The 21987-nt window shown below is 42.8% G+C and overlaps 1 protein-coding gene across 1 annotated transcript in view; it reads left to right on the top strand.

Annotated features, from left to right (window-relative positions):
- Positions 1-6232: 6232 nt before the first annotated feature.
- The window catches only part of FHIT (fragile histidine triad diadenosine triphosphatase), a 605820-nt gene continuing 590065 nt past the window's right edge, over positions 6233-21987 (top strand). The window contains exon 1 of the mRNA XM_040076810.2: positions 6233-6431. The gene's annotated coding sequence lies outside the window, so the exon portion shown is untranslated. The remainder of the gene's footprint in view (positions 6432-21987) is intronic.

Below are 21987 nucleotides of genomic sequence, written 5' to 3'. Positions count from 1 at the left end.
TCAGGAGGCATTTGTAGGCTTTCCTCTGACTTTCCACATACCAGGTCGTGACTGCCAAAAATCACAGCTGGAAGTTAAAAGTGCAGTTCTTCTTGGCCAAAACTTGTTCATCCCAGTTGGGATTTTTCAAGTGTAAGGATTTAAGGTCCTGATCAGATGTTTTCTGCCCTTGAGGACACCACCCATTGGGATGTGCAAAAATTAGAGAAGGTAATTGTGTAAGGATTTGTTTAAAGCGAAGCAAAAATGGATAGGCCCTGGAGAAAGGTGTCATCCAACCTTTTCATTAAATCATTTCCCAGAACAGGTGGCGTTTGAAGGTTGTTTTAAACTCTCATAAAAACAAAGACACAATTTTAAGAGCTAAATTTTCCTGATGTATTTTGTTCCTATGAAAATCAAAACCAAATCCCCGCCTGCCTTGACCTTTTGGATTCTTCAATGACATCTGGGCTCAGTTACTTATTGGGCTGTTCAGAAAAACCCGCTAAATATTCCCCTTTCAGCAATTGATTCCAACTTTGCTGTTCTATTTCAGCAGATAGGGAGGCAGGTTCTACACCAATACTGAGACTTGCCTCTTCAAATGATGTCTCCCTGGTATCATAAGAGGCAATCTTAGAGTGTTTCAATCTAAAAGTGGGTTTCAACAGGTCTCATTACATGAGAAAAGTTATTACACACTATTGCAACATCACAAAAGAAGACTAAAAGCAGTGGATTTATTTTTCAAAGAGCAGTTTGAATTAGTGTTTTTCTCACTAATTCAAAATCCTTTGCAAAAGGATTGCACCATTTTATATTTAAAACATATTTTTAAATTAGTTTAGAGTTTTCTCTCCTGGAAAATGACAAACCTGAAACTGGACCCATATCTTGGAATTGGAGGAATTTTGCATTTTCCATTCTTGGCGCAAACATGAAAGTGAGATATAAAATGCATAATCAGAGTACTGTCTCCTGAGGAGCACAGATGACTTCAGATCTCTCTAAGCTGCTCAGGAAGATTTTGGAATGGCAGTGCTCCCATCAAAAACCAGAGGTGTTCGGGCTGGATATTCACAGTAGTCGCCTCGGGTCTGAACTTCTTAAAACAAATCTGTAAAAGCCCAATGTCAGCACGACCAGCTTGGTTCAGCCTGCTGTGGTACAACATGTACAATGACCCACTTTTCCTGGAGTGGGAAATCAATCATTGCATCGTCACACATCAGTTTAGGAGCCGTGGTGGCAGAAGTAGCTTTGTTTCGCATTAGCAATTTGGGTGGGCAGAGAAATGGAAAGATGGATGATGGAGATGCAGAGAACCAAATTAAACACGGTTAAATGAGAATCCATTTCCTGCATGCAGTATCTCTGTGCCCGAGGCACGCTGACTATCAACAATGCACAGGTACAAATTGGCCTGCAGACGGATCTTTAACTCCCCAAACACAGCAAACTGCATTAGCAGGATGCTGCTCTGCTGGGCTGGGGCCGCCTGGCTGTGGGGCAGCCACATGAGACAGCTCAGCTGATCCTTCCCAGTGACTGAAGAACTGTGGTGTGATTAAAATAACTGCTGCTGTATTGAAGGGGTTGAAGGGGGGCATTATAACCCAGTGCAGCTACACCAGACCAATGGGTGCTCTGCAAATCTTGCAATATTTATGGTTAGCAAAGCAGGTGATGTCAAGGTGAGAGGAATGGGACCAGCAGCCGTGGTTTGCTTGGAACAGTGAATAAAAGATCACCTCTATCCTTACTTTTCCCCCTCCTGTTTGAACAAGTAATATTTTTATTCTGCCTTCATCAACATACGGGCATGACTCCTGGGAAAGAAATGAAAGTGTGTTAATTTATTTGATCAGACATGAGAAATAATAGAAAACTGAAACCAAGACTTGTATTTGTCATATGTTTGAATTAGTGAAAAGCTGAAGAAAGCAGAAAAATATTGCAAGGAGTTCAAAGTGAGAGGTTTTATTGAATTAGAAAATTATTAATAGCATTAATCATTTCCAAAACAGGTTTCTTAACATCTATAATGACTATGTAAAGGATCGGAGAACTAAAAATCAAAGAAAAAAGTCAGATGCAGAAAGTTACACTTCTTTTAGTGTCTAGAAAGAAAAGGATGAATTTTCCCTGATTTACAGCCAGCCTCACTGGAATGGTTAATCTGTGAGGAAAAGACCAGGTGAGGATCTAGCCCTGAAAGGATAATTCAGCATGAAGTACAAAGAAGCAGCTACAGTTCAGATTATAACTAATGTGACGTATAAACTTCCAGGTTAATTCAGCAGTCCTAGTTCCTGTTCAGCTTTGAATGGAAAGGATGCTGAACTTGTAGTTTCACAAATTATACTATTGCAGAATTAGTTTCTCGTAGCCTCAGGACAGATGCATTCTTCTCAGGTTATGCTGTGTGGCTTTGAAGGTCTTAACAAGGCATCTGAGAACCTGCTGAGAACCAGAGGTGGAGGGCAAGCAAAATGCTGTGATAAAAGAGAGGGCTTTATTTCAATATAGTCATAGCAATGAGCTGTGTTGTTTGATTTATGAAGACATAAAAATAAACGAACTCAGAGATGCAGGTAAAGAGAAAGGTATGAAAAATGTTAATGGGTGATGCAAACTCTGGCTAAGACAGGCTGTGGGTCAGGGACTGCTGCAAGCATTACAGGCTGCACATCTACAGCTCAACCAGCATGACAGGAATGAGCACTGACTTGGGAGATACTCCAAGATGTCCTGGCTGGGAAGTGTCCCACAGGGTTTGCACAAGGCTTTTTTGGAAGACCAATTCATTTATTTTCTCGTGTTCTAAAAAAGGAGCCACCACCTTAGGGTAGCCCTAGGCTAAATCACTGAGAACAGACACTTGGTCACATGCTGAGATGCCTACTTGAAAACTTCGAATTAACCTTGAAGTCAGACAGTTCTTTTGTCTCCCAAAATGGCCTCGAAATGGCTGTGTTTGTACAAGTGTGTGTGGAGGGCTGGACTGATCAGCGGCGAGTTTCTCTTTCAAAAGCAGCTCTAGTTCGGAGTCCTGTGGTACAACCTTGCTGGGGCTGTGAGTGTGTGTTTAATTCACAAATCCTCTCCTGTTAAAAGACGTGTATAAAAATCTATCATCACGGTGGTGGTGAGCAGAGCAAGCATGTTCATGACTAGAGCTGAGGGATGAGATGAAAGACCCAGTTTTCTGTCCTGCTTGTCTGTGACCATGTCTGTGACTCAGTAGGAATTACTGCCTTGGCCAGAATTTAAGGTGGAAGCTGATGAGACATCAGACTTAGGGTCTTCCATTGTTGGTGCAGATACTGTCTGTAGGCTTCAATACTGTTCGGGTTCAGTGAAAGTCTTGGGATCCTCAGCTGCAGAAAAGCAGAAATGCTTTGAGTGAGAAGGCTCTATCCATGCTCGATGCTTTTCCACTATCGTGCATCTTGCCTGGGAGATAACTGCAACTGCTGGGTTTTTCTACACAGTGAGGTTGACTCAAGGACAGGCAGGGTTTGCAGGCAGTGTGATCTCAGGCTGAATACAAGCTGCTGTAAGGAGCAGCAGGGGTGGGGCGTGCTGGATCTAGGCATGTTACAGACACAGTTACCGTGAGCAATCTTCTTGTCTCTGGTAAACTCACCTTCCAGCCCCCTTGTCTTCCTGGACTCCACAAAGCCAGTATCATATTGAGATATCTTACTCTTTTAAAGGCCTCATGCATTACAACCAAAACATCATTCAAAACACTGACAAAATTGGTGAGAATGAATAAATTCATTGAAGGTGGAATTTCTGCTCTTCCTTTCCCCTCTTTCAGTCCACTGCTGATTTCTGCCAAAGAAGTTAGTGCAATATGTCCCTGCCCTCCTGCACGGATGTCAAAAAGATGTGTCAGAAGCTGCTGGTGAAGGGTAAAGACAAAGGTGTGCTGTGGTCCCAAGGGGAGAGGCAATGATGACTCTGTAACAACACATGACCTTCTGCTGTAAACCCAGTGCAAACGATGTCCAAAGCCAGACCCCTGGAATTGCTCCACAATGAAGACCAATCAAGCAGACTGCAAAAAACACTTTCCTAGTCAATCCCAGGAGAGCACTTTCCAGAAACAAAAATCTGTTCCATAAATGGTAGAAGCAGACTCGCGATCTGTTTAAGGAAAGTAGAGAAAGTTAAAGAGCAGCATTTGCCATACCCATATTCACTCAGAGATACATTCTCTGACTGCAGGAATAAGATGATGTGCAAACTTGTATGTTCTGGCTATCTTTTTTCTAATTATTAATGTCTTACAAGAGCTTGTACAGATGTGAATAATTACATTCCAGAAACTCATGCAGCCCCTGGTGGGAGGGTGTGGGGAGGAATGGCCTTGACAGAACAAAGCAAGAAATAACGCTTGTGAGGTACAGGAAGAGTAACTCTTACTTTATTTTGAGTCTCTGTGTTGCAACAGGTAAATGCAGATTGAAGATCACAGCATAGTTCTGTCTTTGCTATTCCTCTCTGGTCTCAGATATCTGTGGTTTTGGTGTTTGAGGGGTTTTGGTTTTTTGGTTTTTTTTCCTTAAAACATTAGCAGTTACTCAAATATAGGCTTGTGTAAAGCACTCTGGATTTGAGTGTGGACAGGCAGTACATTAGCTAGTATGTTTCCATTAAAAAGGGATTCCATAGTCGGTGTCCCAATTAAATGAAGAAGTGTCAATATTAATCAACCTCCCAAAGAAAGGAATATGCCCCAGTGACCCCTCAGACGTGAGTTATTCCAATCAATACATACCCATAAGCACCGATGGAGATAAACAACAACAATGTATCAGACCACTGAGGTTTGGCAGAACAGCACACCCACAAAGTCTCCTTTGTTTTCTCCACTTTTGCTTTCCTTTCCCTTATTCTCCAGTGTCAGGAGCATGAGCTGCTTGTCTGCAAACTCCATTTTTTTTGCTTGGAGTTCATCCTGTCTCCTCCTGATGCCTGGACTAAAAAGGATTTCTTGGAAGCGTAAAGATGCAGTCCCAAAAGCAGAATAAGCAGTAATCCAAATCCCTGACAGTTTACAACCCTAATGCAACTGAAATGATTTTCATTCATCTCTTCAATTGTCATCGAATACAGACCCACTGCAGCTGGGCACAACTCCGCTGGGCATTCACTTTCCTGGAGCTGCACCTGCTCAGGTCCAAGTCAAAGTTTTGCCAGCGCAAGGAGGGATGTGACCAAATACCACAAAAATGCAGCTGTTACTTTCTGCAGTGTTTTGCCACTGTCGAGTGTGGCAAGGCTGTGCCCTTATCTTTTCTCCCCAGATTTCATGTTCATGATCCATATCTTCATGCCATCAAGGTCTGGTAGTTACAGTGCACCCTGCTCACAGCTGCCGTGTTGGAGGATTTAAAACATTTTAGAATTTCAGCATCTCTTTTTGTTGATTTCAGATGAATGGGAGAAGAGGTTGCCAAATTCCTGAAAACAATAAGCGCTTCGGGTGTGATTCTACCTTTGTCTATGCTGGTGTCAGTCTCTTCATGCAGCTGACAGGTAATTTGAGACAATGTAACACGGGTCAGGGTCAAACCCTGTAATTTGGAGGAAGACAATTACTTCCTCTGGCCCATGCTCAAGAAAATATATATAAGACATGCAAAAGATAGTAGAAGAAACTAATTTATTGTTGTTGTTGTTTTGGGTAAAAATATTCAATTCTGGACTGAAAACGAGGCTTTCATAGCTAAGCCAAAAAGGGGGAATGTTTTATCATAAGTGACCTGAAAAGGAGTACAACTAACATGTGTTTAAAACCTTGAACTGTTGTGTGAATTTGTCCACACAAATTTCTAATGCCAGTTTTAAAACAACTGATGATGTCCAAATAGATTTTAGCATCTAGAAGGAAATCTTAGCATTTAGAAGGAAACTGAGAATGAAATTGTTAAGACTAATTCATAGCAAAGGAATATGAGACCTCCTAATTCCTCCCATAGCATCACATTTAGTAAAGCATTACACCTTTATTTTTTTTTTTTTTTCTTTCTTTCTTTCAGAATGACACTGCTCTCTCGGGGTCAGTATTAATTTCAAACCGATGGCTCCTTCTGAGCTCGGGGGTGTTCCCCGGGCCGCGTTTGCTGCGGCCGGGCGGTCCCGGCCCGGGCTGAGCCCGAGGCGGCTTCGAGCCACACGGGGGAGTCGCAATGCGCCGAGTTCGCGTCTCATAAATCCCTCCTGGAAACCTGATTTCTGCCTGCTGCCGCCTTGTCAGTCTGTCTGGGACGTAACGCAAGATCTGCGACACTTAGCACAGCAAAATGCAAAGCTGGAAACGCGGTGTCTGCGTGACAGAACGGCCTGGAAGTGCGGCGGGTCGGGGTTTGTGGAGGGGGAGAAATCTGTGCCAAGCGTGACTCTGGTTACCGAGCGCTGAGCCAACAACTTGCCTGGTAAGTGTGCCATGTAGAACACTAAGAGAAGTTAAAGAAATGGCAGCCATCAGTAATGAAACACGAGCGGTTTTGTGTAATCCATCAGGAAAGCAGAGGGTGTGGCAGGCTCATTGCGTGACACGGCACCGCGGGGTCGCGGCACAGCGGCAGTGGGGCAGCAGTGCTGGGGCAGGAGCTGCCCTGTACGCGCCACGTTTCTCACCGCAACCTACGGCACAGCTGCAGGAACCGTGCGTGTGGGCTCTGATGCTCCTGTGCCAGGATGTCATCATCCTGGTGTCCCGGCAAAACCCGCCTTCAGTAAGTACAGGCCATGAGCAGTGGACACAGCCTGAAAATCCTGCAGCAGTGAAGCATCCTCATTCCCCAAGCCCATCCCAAGCCGGAGGACACGGCAGCCATGAGGGTCCTGAGCAATGCACCGAGGGAAGTTCGGACAAAGATCTCTCAACGTGGTTTTCTTGCGGTACCCAGGCCATCCTAATGAGCATTCCCTTGGATTTTTACACATCGCTCTTATGGCCTCTCCAGATCACCCAGGAGGCTTACTTTCCCAGTTTATTGTTACCTGCTGCTAATCCAGGCGGCGGCTCGCACAATCCAGCACTATCCAGCAGCAAAACAAGGCGCGCTGACAAACGCCGTTCGTGAGCGCGGCCACCAATTCCGAGCGAGCCGGGGTCACCGCTGAACAATACCCGGAGAGCTCTCACTAGCTTCTTCTCCCTCCTCCATTCAATGGGCTGTTAATAGACAAGCTGTTAGAGAGAAAAAGAACTAAATAGTTTACAAGCTTACATTTGAAGGCCTGTGAATTGCATTAGCTGAGCCAGCTGAGCGAGAGCCAAGGCAATCTCGCCGCGATTGTAGGAAATGTGGCATTGAGGCATGTGGAGGCAAAGAAAGAATGACAGTGACCAGGTTTACAATATGCAGAGCTGAAATAATTACTGCTTTCTGTGGCATAGAATTTTTTGCTGAACTACAACATGAAATCAAAGCATTCCGTTAAATGCACAAATGTGTTTGTGTGTTCATATTTTAAAACCTTCTATCTTCTATGCAAATATTAATTTACGGCTTTAACAAAAACTTTCCAAAGCTGATTTTTTATTATTTCCTCACTGGACCTTTCCCCCTCCCACCTTTCATTCTCTACTGCAGAGGCAACTCTCAGTATGAGAAATGACCACAGTATTTTTCATTACTCTCCGGGTTTTTTGGGGCCTAGCAGTTATGAATAGGAATGTGAACCACTTTCAGTACAATTACCTGGACAATAATTTGGGATCTGTGGAGCTGGAATGTGCAACTTAAAATATCTGTAACCCTTTGGTTACCAGCCAAGAGTTTGACATAGTTCTTTTTAATATTTCATTCTGTCCTTTAACTTTACCAGAGGGGGGAAAAAAAACTTGAAAAGTGGCAGAACAAGCCAAATTAATAATAGTGAAATAGAAAAATTGAAAAGTAAAGAATGGAACCATCAAACCATTCATTTTAATACATTCTGTGGCAGAAAAGAATGAAGGAAAGAACAGTTTAAAACCAGCCACTATAGAACAATGATAGCTCAAAATTTCTACCTTTGAGAAAAGCTCAGCAACTTTCAAGGGGGTCCTATCTTCAAACAAAGGGATTGCTTTGGATCAAATACACTTTCAGGTAGAAGATTTCAACTTGCGTACTAATTTTCTTCTTAACATTGTTGTCCCCATTTTCTGCAGTCTTTGGTGAGAAAGAAGCCAGGTGCTGTCTCCAATGCAGTGAGGAATGCAGGCAGGAGGAGCTGAGGAGCTGGTTCAACGCAGCCCTTACAAACAGCCTGAGGGGCTCGGGCAATTGCTGCTGGGGCTTTCAGCCAAGGACAGTGGTGGCTTTTGCTGTCACCTCCACTAATGGGCAGCTGTCTTTGATAGCTCATTCGAAGTCCAGTTAAAGCAGCACAAATCAGTTTGACAGCAAACACAACTTTGTTTTTTTTTAAAACGATTTTTTGGTACATTATACATAGACCATTCACAAAGTGGACTTACTTGGGTCAGTGATCCAGAAAACAGCTTTTCCAGTCAGACTTGAGCTTTGCCCATTAAGGTTTTTCTCAAAATCTGAGTATATTTACCAAAGAGAAACATTTTAGTCATGCTTAGAGTACCAGCCATCTATTGGTTATATCTGAAAGTAATTCACCATCCCTCTACATGGGGTTAGAATTTCTGCCACTATTCTAAGACCAATGGCAAAACTCATGTCAACCTTAGAATGGACAGACTGACTTCTGAATTGTTAAATAATCTCTTTCAGTTCCAGTCCTGCAGTGTCAGTGCAGGTAAATCAGTTTTTGGAATTAGTCACCTGAGATCAGACCAAGTACAGATTATGCATTTTTGGGTCCTTGATTATGAAAATTTTTCAAGTTTGCTGAGAAAAAAATCTCTTTGAAAGCTTCAAAGAAATCATCATGTCAAGGGTATTTTGTTTTAGTGAAAGGCTGAGGATTTATCTAATCAAACCTGGGACTCATTCTCTTTTGTTTTGGTGGGTTGGTTTTCCTGAGCCCTCCTCTTAGATCCTTTCATTCAAGTTAGTAGTTTCCTTATATTGGCTGATCTTTATTCCTGCTTTTAATAGTCTCTATATTGATATTACTGTAGTGCGCTTACATGCTGTTCAACAGTCCCCTATTACTGTAAATAAAAAGAGATAAATAACTTGGCTTGCTTTCTGCATGTGAAATATTTGGCAGCAGCCATCCCCGCCCTTAACTGAGCACTTGACAGTGCCACTGTCAGTGTGTTGGGAGCAGCTCTGCGTGCCCTCACATGTCACCAGTGCCTTGCTGGTTAAATACAGCTGGCTTGGGGTCTGCTGATATTACTGGCTGGCTTTATCTAGCAAGCAGAGGTACCAGTGGCATCTGTGCATCTGTTGGATGTGCAGATGGAGGCAGCTGCCCTCTTAGACACTGGCAGCAACAGCAGTGTTAACACGGGCATCTGTGACCAGGCAAGATACTGCTTATCTGCAGTGTATGGTAAAGTCAGTGAGGCTCCTGTTTTCAGATCAGGCAGGTGTTATTTCTATCTATCACCGACAGACTCGGGCTTAACCGGTCACTTAAATAAGGACGATAAGATCCAAAACACAGCTTCATCTCTTTTCCCCTTGTGACTCCGCGGGCACTCGCTGTCCTCGGGGAAATCACCAGCACAGAGTACAGGAGGTGCATTCCTTTGGCCAGCCAGAGTCTGGATGGCATTCCCAGCAGCTGCACTCCCTGCAGAGCCCTTGGTGCTGGCTCTGTGTCAGCTGGAGGTGGAAGGCTGTGCTGAAGGGCTGGGGCAGCTCCCAGGGATCCGCAGCTCCACAGCCTGGCCTGAGCCTCCTGCCTTGAGCTGGGCCTGCCCTGGGAGCACACACAGCTTGTCCTGGCTGCGTGGGGCATTGACTGGAGCACTTGACTGAATGCTGGGATGTGCTGGAGGCTCTGCTCGAGCCAACCCGGGGCCAACTCCATTGTTATTTCCCCCTGGCCCAGACAGACTGGGCTAGGTGCTGCTCCAACAGCACCCAAGACCAGGTCTGAATGGCTCAGTGCTGATGTCCTCTGCCTCTGCCAAGGTTACAGATTTCAGTCTTACTGCAGGTGATGCTAACTCCCCTTGAAGTCCTGTAGGTTTATTTCCTGTTACATCTGTAAGCCAGGTCTGAAGATCAAACCTGGCTGGAGGTTCAGATCCACACTGCCAACAGTCACCTGCATTTGTTCTCCAGGAATATACAGATGTATCTTCCTGCTGTGCCTTGCATGGCTGCAGCCCAGATTGCCTCTAAAACACACCTTCACGTGGGGTATGTTCAATCCAGACATGCTGAGACCATGCTGACATTTTATCTGGTGTCCCAACTTTTAAAGTATGGAGTTACAGGTTTTGACTCATTTTTATTTAAATACATACTTGAGGTCTAAAAAGATTGTATTCTTTTAATTTTGTTATTGCAACAGCAAATCTGTTCCAGTTAGTTAACGCAAACTGCTTTGAAAAGAGCTGTGGAATATCCTTGTAAATATATTGTGGGAGCAAGTAATTAAAAAAGTCAAAATAAAAAGTAAAAATCACGTGAATTTAAGAAAGCACATAAAGAGTAATCAAGCAGAGTAAAACTAAATAAGATTAATTTAAGTTACAGACTCAGTACATGGTGTATTGTATTCTTTGGACTGAACAGAATCGCACGCTGTGCAAGGGTGTTCTGAGCTCCATTAAAGAGTAATCTTTGTACACAGCAGAAGTGCTGTGCAAATAAATGTTGTGAGGCAAAATAAATAAGTTTTGAGAAATGAATGACTTGAGCAGGAGTTTGCCAATTAATTAGAACAAAGAGGGAAGTCTAGCAGACAACACAAAGAGATAAACAGGGAAGAGTTCAAGTTGCCATAACAGCTTTTGCTGTTTTCTCACTTTACTTTTTGCTAATTCTCCTTTGCAAAAGCTTTGTGGGATTTTCTTTGAAGGGGGGAGGGAGCCAAGAGTGTGCGGTGGCAATTTTGTTCACTCATGAAATGCTATCTTTGGGTCTTTCCTCAAAGAAGGTTAATTGTAACTTGATCATTTTGTTTTAACAGGGCAACGGAGTGTGTACTAGAATAGAGAAAGAATTAGAGAAGATTTAGTTAAGTTACATGTAATGTAGACAGCAAGACCCGTCGCCCTAAAGCAGTTAAGGAATTAACCAGTGCAATTTCATAATTATTAGTCATCATCTCTTGGAACCTGTGGAAGATAGGTCAAGTCCCAGAAAACCAGAGGAGGACAGATACAGTACCTGCTTTCAAGAAAATGGAAAAAGGAACCCTCAAGAAACCACATATTTCTTAGCCTAACTTTAAGCAGGTTATAAGTGGAAAGAATATCTTAGATATGGTGACATTTGTAAATGACAGCATTTTGGAAGGAACTGGAAATACTAGAGCACCACAATTAGAACTAGTGCTCTTGGTAAACCAGGGAAATTATTCCAATTTTGCAAGGTCACATTCACTCAAGTGAGATAAAAAGAGCTATATATAGGCAGGAGAAGCCAAATCTCTGCCCAACAAAAAGGCAGGAGAAGCCTGGAAGATCTGAAGGTGATAACATTTACAGTAAATGAGAAGTGAGATGTACTCATAAGAAAGCAAATCTTGTAAAATGTACTAACAGTAGCACTGCTTGTAACATGTCAAACATCATTACTCTGCTGTGCTCAGAACTATTGGAGGTTTACCAGTTTACCCAGAATGTGGTTTAAGTATCATATTTTTAAATAAAAGGTTCAGTCCCACTGGACAGGAACAGGAATAAATAGAAACCTATAAACTATGAGAAAAGGTTGGAGAAACTGAGTTTGTTTCCAGTACACAATTGAGGAACATTTGATAACAGACTTCCAGCATATAAGAAGCCACAAAAAGGAGATACTAATCCATTGTCCTCTGAGGTTAGGACAGGAAATATTGCTTTAATTTCCAAGAAAGGAGATTTGGGTTATCTTTCTAACTATAAACCTAGGTAAACACTGGAACAGGCTGCTAGAGTGTCTGTAGAATCTCTTTTTACTCAGGGTCTTAAAGACCAGATTAGATTAAAGAGCTGTCAGCCTTGTTGGGTATATTTGATCCACATTCCTCAGCAGAGGTGGACTACACCAAACATGCTCTAAGCTCCTTGTCAGCCCTACCTTCTTCAGCTCCTGAAATGCTGTAGTTGCACTTTCACACACAAATTTTAATAAAAAACCAAACATACAATCTACAACAACAACAAAAAAGCAAAAAGGAACTTGAGAAGGTGCTTCTTGGCATTGCAAAGGTCAGAGGTGAGTGAAACAAGTTACTATCTTTTTGCTGATTCTGATTGTTCCAGATCCAGCTGTGTTTTAACAGAAGTACAGGACTTAAAAAAAGCATGAGGGTGCTGAAGGTGGGGAAGGCAGAATTGGGAAATTGCAATAACTGCTCTGCTACCCATCCTTCAAGATTTTGCATTGTATCTCCTGGAAGAGAGGGGAAGCTGTGGTTCTCATTTTTTCTTCTCTCTGCTTTTGCAGAGTCCAGGGACAGATGCATGACCAAGAAGGGGCTGAAAGGAGCACACCAAGGGGTCTCTCTGAATCATGGCCAGCATTTCCCTGTTCTTGTCTAGCACCACACAGCCTGTGGATTGAGACAGAGGGTCCCCAGAATGGAGCCCAGGGGATGTGTAAAGGCAGCAACAGAGGAAAGCAAGAGAGTGGTTCATGCAGATTCCTCCCCTGCACTGCGAAAGCTCATTCCCCACACACTGGTGTCCCAACACAGAGATTTGCTGGGACAAAACTGGCAGATTCAGCAAACTCTGGGGGGTAGTTTAATATTTCTTTAACTATCCTCAGGCACTTTTTTTTTTTTTTTTTTTTTTTTTTCCCTGTATGTTCAATTAAATTGTGGATTTATTGATAAATAAATCAAATCTCTGCTTTCAATTTTTGCACTGAGGGAAGCCACAGCTGAGTAGCAGAATTTCAGGAATACATTCATCTAAGCATGTGAAATTCTCTTTGGTCTTTGAATTCTCTTGCAGATAAACTACTCTTACCATGTTTATGGAGTACTAGCTTTTCAACGCTTATTTTATAATCCATAGTCCTCTGCCCTTTTGCAAATAACTTCTGTTTTGTCCAGAAAGGCAGCCTCTCTCAGCTCACACAGCCTATGTGTTTGTGTCAGTCTGCATTATTTATATCTCCACTAAAGCCATTCCTCTTTTCCATGTTCTTATAATGGTGCCTATCATGTAATATTTGGGCCACTATTTGTTGTTGCCGATGAGGCTTTGGCCACTGCTCCCACCTTTATGGTACAAGCCTTCAGCAGACTTTTGAATTGTTGGGCATCCAGCAGAGTCTCAGCAGCAGCAGATGTCCATTTCACAAGTGACTTATCAGTGATATCTAAGGATGTTTGGAGCTTGATCTCTGCTTTTCTGAATGATGCCTTTAATTTTGAAAACTCACGGTGTTCATGCCTGCTTCTAAGCCATCATAGCTTTTACGTTTCATCCAGCAAGACATCAAAGCCAGAGCCCACACTGTATACAGTGCTCAATTACACCAAGAGAGGTGTAGATTTTCTTTGGACAAGATGCAAGCAGCGGTTCCTACAGATTAAGCCCCTGTTTGAAAATATCTGTATTTCACAGCTGAGGGATGAAGAGACCAATACTGTCCTCTTTTTCTTCCTGGTGCAAATGCCCTAACTAGGAAAGATCCCTCCCAATCCTACCCATGCTGAGGCTCAGAGGAGTGCACTGTGACATCAGGCCAACATTCAGCACCCCTTCCATCTCCCCTGCCAGCCCTGTGCTGATGGCTCCACACGGGAAGCACAAGCTCTCTCAGGGCGATGCCCGCGAGTCCTCCCAGCACGGCTCCTTCCTCTGCCCCGCAGAGGGATTGTGGCTGCATTGAGATTTCTAGCACAGCACCTTCTGCTGAGCTACTTACACATTAAAGGAATCCCTACGGTGGGATACACCTGGGAAATAATCTGTTCCCAGGAGCTGCAAAGGAAAGGCTTCTGGGTTTTCAATATCAATATTGTATCAAGCTATAAACACCTCCCCCAGAGGAGGTGTTTGCTCCCCGATTCAGTCTGTTGATACTTTTGTCTGAACTAACCAACTCTGTCAATTGTAATTAAAATGTATAAATATTTTATATTACTTTAAAATCAGATTTTAAAATATTTAAATTAATCGGGGCTGGTGAATTAGATAGCCAGGAATTTGAAACCAAGCTTTTCTAATCCTCTGTGCTTCTCTTTTCTTTTTTTTTTTTTTTTCCCCCAGCTTTTAGCTGTAGCCCAAACACTCCCACTTTCTGCAGGATAAACCAATGGGAGAAAATTTTACTTGCAGCTTACAAATGGTTTGACTCAGTTATCCACATTGTGTGTTTTCTTGCAGCTATTTCAGCTCACTGAAACCAGATTGAGTATCCACATTGCCAAAGTACGAATTTGGATGGGTGGGCACCACAGAAGGTCTGCCTGAGCCTTGTAAAATTTCACAGTACAACTGGGATTGATCTGTAAAATGTGAGCCTGTTGTGATCTATCCTGTAGTCATGCTGTGTGCTGTGCCCTGTGCAGCACTCCCTGGATTTCCTATCCTGTGCTTCAGCTACAAAAAGGCTCAGTGAATTCTCACAAGATAGCCTTCTCCACACTGTATCCAGTGACTCTCTCAGGGTCTACAAAGGATATTTTCAAAATACTGTGTGTCATATGTATGTCATGGTAATTGCCAGTATTGTCCCAGAAATGTGCTAAGTTCTGTAGTGACTACTTGTAGGAATAATCCCACAAACTATATGCTCAAAATTTAGTTTTTAACTTGGCATGTGTGATACATACAAAGGAAACTTCAAGAGCTGAATGTTATTAGTGTGATGGTTCATTTAACCAGAGGCTTTGGTAGTGACCTGTTTGAAGTGGATTGCCGTTGAAGGCAATGTTGAGCCCCCGAATTTAAAAGGCAAGGGAAACTATTATGCTTATCAGAGTTGGTTTTTAGGAAGGTTTTCTTATATTAAGAAGCTCAGACAAGCTGTTATCTTAATAAGTAGCTACTAGTCTGAATTTCAAATCAAATACTGTCAGTCTTATTCATTGACCAGTTTGTGCAGTCAATGCAACTTTCAGGAGAAGAAGAGAAGAAAGCAATCACGGAGGAAGGAACATTCCTGTAAACTCCATTGCCAATTATGGAGTTACTCACTTATCACCCTTTTTGACCATAAAGTGCAAAATGATATTTAACAAACTTTCCTGGTGTGAAGCTGAAGATACTGAACAGTAAAGCACAAAGTACTGAAGACAAAGCTGCGTGTATGAAGCTGTGTCAAGGAAGGTTTAGGTTCGATGTCAGGAAAAGATTTTTCACCCAGGGAGTTGCCAGGCACTGGAACAGGCTCCCCAGGACAGTGGTCCCAGCACAGATCCTGCCAGAGTTCATAGAACACTCAGACAGCCCTCTCAGGCCCATGGTGGGATTGCTGGGGTGTCCTGTGCAGGGCCAGGAGTTGTACTTGGATGATCCTTGGGGGTCCCTTCCAACTTGGGATATTCTGAGTCTGTGATTAACTGATACTTTTCAAATATTACAGTAGACTTTAGAGAGGTGTGAGGCAAGTGTCTTGGCTCACACACTTGGAACTCCTAGAAAAAGTAGGAAGTTTTGGACAAACGCATATTTAGGATCTTTTCCTTAAATCTAGATCTTGCTCTAGATTATGACTTTGTGTATTATCCACAGGCTGAAGCAAACTACATTTTCCCCTATTATCCTACTTAAACCCTAGAAATAGGGTTTATTTCACACACAGTGACTAGGTGGGAGCAGGGAGCAGTGTGAATGATTTTCGCTGTGACAAAAGCCACCTGGTTCTCCTGGAGAGAGCACGGGGAGGGGGAACCAGACACCCTCTGATGATCTCTTCATATGTTTCTGCTCTACTAAAGTTTATCTAAGGCCATTTTCCCTACTTTGACTCTTGGCAAGCCATACTTTGTATTCAAAGGAAATCTGTCCCAGGACTGTAATCATGGAATTAATAGACCTATGCAGGGCTTCCCTGAATCTGCATTCACTGAAAAACCCCGTCCCCAGCACGTCTATGAGGAGCCATTCAAGCAGCTGCCTGAGTGCATAAAGCATTTGAAAACACTGGCCTTATCTCCTCAAGAGTCGACAGCAAAATGTAGGGCCACGTTGAGGTTTCTGGCAGTTCTAGAAATAGTGCCTGCTGAGCAAATAAGGTCAGAGTGGGTGGGTGAAAATAGATTGTTCTCAAAATTTGGCACATAAAACTTTAAAAGTGCTTTATGAACAGAAATCATTCTCTCAGGTCTTGATCCTGCAAAAGCTCACGTGGGTAGACCTCTCAAGATCATAAATTTTAAGATCTGTTTATGTTTTTGCAGGGTGGAGTTTTAGGCTAAATAAAAATGTGAAAGATTAGCCACAGGAGGCCTCACCTGGAAAGGAAGACATCCGTGCCTTTCTCTTTATTAGTTTTCCTGTGAGAAAAATACTTGACTAATTTTTTTTTTTTTTTTTTCATTTGCCCACTCTTTCAAAACTTAAGAAGCAGTTCCTCTAAGGCACTTGTTTTGATTTTTCCACTTAGGTATTCTAGGAACTCGCTTAAATCATTTGATGTTTGTGTTAATAACCTAAAATCTAAGTGATCTGAAATCTTTATCTAATTAGGCAAAAAAATACAGTTCCCTACATGGAACTAAAGTAGTTGGGGGCAATTCTCGGTGGAAATAAGGATGACTCATTCCTCAAGCAGCACCAAGAATAATGTATATATATATATATGCTGTAAGTTCCCAACTGGAAAATAAAAATGGGGACATTTATGTAATAAAGGGCTTTCTTAATCTGCATGGAAAGATGACAAAGTGTTTGTGCAGCTGAGACTGTGTTTGCCAGTACCCAAGTTTATTCCCAAGAGCAACATCCAGTGAATAAGACTATACTGGTTGTACTTTAAAGCCTCACATACTTGTAAAGTCATTATGCTGTCAGTCCTTTCTAATACCAAACTCTGCATGCTGTGCATTTAAGGGTTTAAGATGAAGGACTGAAAAATAATTTCTACATTTAGGCATCTGGAATCGAATAAGAGTTGCGCTTTGAGAAAAATCTGAAGAAAGAAAACCTTCTAATGAAAAAGCAGCCTTAGGTGCTATTAAATCACTATCTTCCTGGTAGAGATATTTGATTTTGAAACTCTATCTGCAATTCAGATTCTTCCTTTGGCATCAGCTTCCCCACTTCATTTGTGGTCTAATCACAGCCACATCATTTCATGACTTGTGCCAGGTGATGGACACCGTAAGCAGCAATACAAGCCCCTGGATGCATTTAGATCACCTCTGCCATTTGGGGTTTTTGCCTGTCTTGCTGACAGATCCCTGTGTGGAGGAACCCTACAACTTCTAATGTCACCAGGGGTCTGTTCGGAATTAATCACATATTGGCACCTGTCTCTGCTCCAGCCCAGAGAGAATCAGTCAGTGCCCATGCTGAAGGCTCCGTGGGCCCTTGATATTCACAGGTGTCAGTGATACTGGCAGCACTGTTTGGTGTCCCACAGCGCTGTTTTCCTCACCCCAGAGCGCTCTGGAATCCCACATCATTTCTCCCCTGTGGTATTAGAGCCTGTTTCCCATGAGATCTCTTCTTCTTGTCAACAGGTGAGGACCAAGGCTGTGAGGAGGGACAGCCAGAGCCACAGGGCAGGCTGTGAGGGCAGGAGCGGTCCTGTCCCAGAGCTCCCGTGTGCCCAGCATGGCAGCAGCAGCGTCCCACTGCAGGGCAGTGTGAGGGGACACACAGCGCTCAGGGATGCTCAGGTCCCACGGGGGTGGGACAGGGACCAGGGGCAGGCAGCGCTTTGTCCCCTCGCCCCTGCAGGTGTTTCCATGTGAGAACCGCTCAGCCGGTAGCAACGGCTTTACTGAACCCGCGGCTTTATGAAAGCCAGCACGTCATTGCCGCGTTCATCCCCCGTCTTGCCAGAGCTCGTCAGGAAGCCCAGTGTCCATTTTCCACAGATGAGCCTCTCCTGACAGTGAACTTCACTCCCTGTGTGTCTCTGCTTACACAATACACCCAGCTACCCCGCTTCCTTCCTAAGCAGTGGGATGTTCTTTAAACTGATACAAGATTTGATCCGCTGTGTTTATGGCGCATATTGGATGAATGCTAAATTGCAGGAAGTCTTTACAAGTGGAAAACCTTGCTAAAACACATATTATTGAATGGACACCTTGCTGTGCTTGGATCAATGAAGCTTATACTGTGGCTTAGGTCTAATCTTACAACAATTCAGCAATTGAATCCACTTATGTTAGGCTACTGGCAATGTTGCAGGATGCATTTGGTATCTACTGATTAACTGTGTTCAGTTTGTGCTGAAAATGAAAAAGAAATCAATGAAAACACTTAGAAAACTAAAACAGAGAAAGACATGAACATATCAAAAACCAAAAAGAAGAAAAAGCCCTGTAAATTCTGTACTGAAGTTGAAGAGTTCTCTGAATTAATAATTTTTTCTTGGTATCCTGGAACGATTCCTAGGTCATCACACTGAAAATTTAATTTTTAAACATTTAGTGCTTAAACTCTTAAAATAAGAGCAGCTCTGGACATGTGGTGACTTTAATGTGGGACCACTGCAAGAGGTCCACTGGAAAGGCATTGACCAGCACACAGAACTGTGATATCTAAAACACAGTCAAGAAACACTTCAGACTGCACTCCTGGAATCATGCAGCTGTGGGGATGGGCACAGGGATGGAGGTCTTTAAGACTTTCCTACGCAGTTGTAGGCAGTGAGTCGAAAGAGGTGATCCTAATGTTTCTGCTTAGGAGGAAAAACTTCTATTACATCTCATGCCTTATTAGATATTGGGAACTACACAGAGGCAATCTGAACAAACTCCACAGAAAACCAGGCAACATCACTTTGGTTTGCTCAGGGAGATCCTCATTATTAATACAGATCTGAGAATTCAGTTCTTCCAATTTAAGTGTTTTGGAAGTGATTTTCACTGTTGGATTAATCTCCAAATGGGAAAAAATGTAGACATAGTAGTCTAGGTTTTGATCTTGCAAAGCATTCCCAGGGTCTGTCACTTGGTTCTTGCTAAGTGGCTTCATACAGCCAGGGATATATCTTAGGATGTGTATTTAATGCTTTTGAAAGGTGCTTACCTGACAGTCTCAGAGGATGACTCCTGGGCACAGTCTGCCTTCAGTTATGTGCAAGCTACTCTCTTGATAATCGGTGAGAGCTGCCTTTGCTTATGAGAGATGTAGGCAACTCACATTTTCCTCCTGTTTCTCCCCTGCTACTCTGGCATATTGGCAACCTTGAACCTTCCCCTTTTTAATTTTCACTTTTAATTCTTACGTGATTCTCAAATCTTACGTGATTGATCAAAGTTTGCCTACTGGAAGTCAGTGCTGGAACTGCAGCTCTATGAATGCTTTCATAAGTTTGCTTCGTCATTTTAATCCTTAGACAAGTCTCAGCATCCCTTGATGATTTCTATAATTCTCCCCCAAACACCTCTGCTGAATACATTATTCTGTATCTGTCTATGTTCTTACACCTTGATCTGATGCAGAGTTATCTCACACTGGATTTGTGTCCTGGTGTCTGTTTTTGTATGTGCATCTCTTGCACTGCTTGCCAAATGTGTTTGAATTGCTAAGCTCCTGTTCAGAGGTTACCGCTTCCCCTCTCAAAAACCTAAATTTGCTTTCATTTCTTTGATCTTTGGCACCTATTTTTGGCCCACAGATCTATCTTCCAGGTTATCTCCATTTTATTCTGGTATCCAGTGGTGCTCACAGTGCCATCCAGGTTGGGCTTGGGCAAAAAACCCCCAAGTATCTTGAGTGGCAGGCCATCACTGGAGTCAGAATTTCCAGGCCTTGGCTGTGGGACATCTCTCTTTTGCTCACCCCAGAGCCATGACAGCTCCTCCTGGTGCCACAGCAGAGGACAGGGCAGGCAGGATGTGGGGCGAGGCAGCAGCACCATCCTCCTGCTCCTCCCATGAAAGCAGGAGGTGCTGCCTTACTTCCACAAACCTCCTCTTGCTCCTCAGTCCTGGTAATTTCCTTCAGAAGACCAAGAACTAAATTTGTCAGTGCTTCAGAGAAACAAGGAGCTTTTTTTTGCTGCTGTAAGGTTGAAGCTTTGTCTGCTTCTACACTTCCCTTAATATACCCCCGTCACCTTCTGTTCCCATTGCTTAGGCTTTGTCATGATTTGAATCATCTGCTTTCTGAGGGTAATCAGATTAAAATAATAGTTTTCTATATCTGAGATTTCCTTTCCCGAAACAGAAAAAAACTGCAAGATGAGGTGGTTCCTCAAAAAGTGCTATCACAAAGTCATATTTCAACTATATTGAAATTCACATTGGCTGTACTCTAAACATCACTTCCACAGATTATTTTACCATTACCATTAAAAGACAATGCTAAGTTCTTCCTATGCTGTACTGATTTTCTAACTTCTTTTCCATTTTAATTGAAGCTAAAAGCTAACCCTCTGTCCTAGTTGAAAGGACAGGTGTCTGCCAAGGAAGACACCTCTGCCAAGGGAAAAGCCCCCCACCCTTTTCCCCCACCTTGGCCACTTCTTTTGTCTCTCTCAAGTACCGGTTGTTTTCATCTCTTAGGCAACAAATGGGACAACATTCCCTGAGAGAAGGAAGAAAAAAAAAAGGAAAAATACTAACTTCCAGCACCATAACATTCCCACTGTTCAATCTATTGCTTCTCTGCCAGAAAATCATCTGCTGCAAGTGTTATATTCTTAACAGGACACAGAAAGGAATTTTTGGTTTTCAGAGTTATGCCCAAGGGTTAATAACTGCTGATTGTAGTGCCAAATACTTTTTTCTGTGATGTTACTTTGAACATCCAGGCAAATCTCACTTTTCTGACCAGTAGAAAAAAATCAGATAACCCCAAGTGAAAATCGTACTAAATCTGAAAAGATGCTAAGAAGCTGGTGAGGTCATAGATGAGGTGAACAAAGGCTGCTATTTCCTACGAAATAAAGATTCAGGTGAAGAAGAAGAATAAGGTCCTGTGGATAAAGTGGAAAGTAAAGATCTGTCGCTTGTTTTCAATAAAGTGCTGCTAGAGGGTCTCCCAAGAGACTTCTGTTAGTCTATATATTTTAGATTGCTGAAGTTTAGTCGTTTCAGCACAAAAACAATGAAATAACATAAACCCATGTCACAGCATATCCTTTTGCCTTGGTATCATCTGTCTGAAGACTTTAATGTTGACCAAGATACTGCATCACATTATCTATAGTTTAGTTTAGGTTCATTTTTCATGGAGATAATGGATTCTTTGAGGCTTGCAAGCCTGGATGAGATGGACAGGTGAGGGCTGGCAAAGATCCATGACACGGGTAGAACTCAACAGCTTTCCTATATTTCAATTTTGAATATCATAAAAGCACAGCTTTGATAACAGATTAGTGCACCATTACTTAGCATAATATTGTACAATCTCTGATTAATGCATTGCATTTTATCAGTAAATGTAGCCACAAATACACAAAACTCGTACATTAAACAATGCTGACACGAGCACGGTTATGTGTGTGCATATGCCTTTCCTTTGGTGCATAAGGAGTATTTTTTATTGTGTTTAACTGCAACAGCCACATTTTTATTAGCTGGTTATAAATTTCCTTAGCACAGGACTTCTCAATCCTCAAAGAAACAAAAGCATTCGGCTTGAGAGCTGTCTCCTTACCCCGTACATGGATCGAAGCTGGGGAATGACTCAGCAGCACCCAGACAGGTACAGACAGCCCCAGCTTCCCCTCTGTGGTCATATTTATAACCAAAAAGCCAACACCCAAAAGATATAAGGGTAGCAGAAGGTTTCCTCCAGGGCTGCATCTAAACCCCAAACCACAT

Source organism: Hirundo rustica, chromosome 12 (genome assembly GCF_015227805.2).
Source record: "Hirundo rustica isolate bHirRus1 chromosome 12, bHirRus1.pri.v3, whole genome shotgun sequence".
NCBI lineage: Eukaryota > Metazoa > Chordata > Aves > Passeriformes > Hirundinidae > Hirundo > Hirundo rustica.
This window is presented reverse-complemented; position numbering and strand designations above follow the sequence as displayed.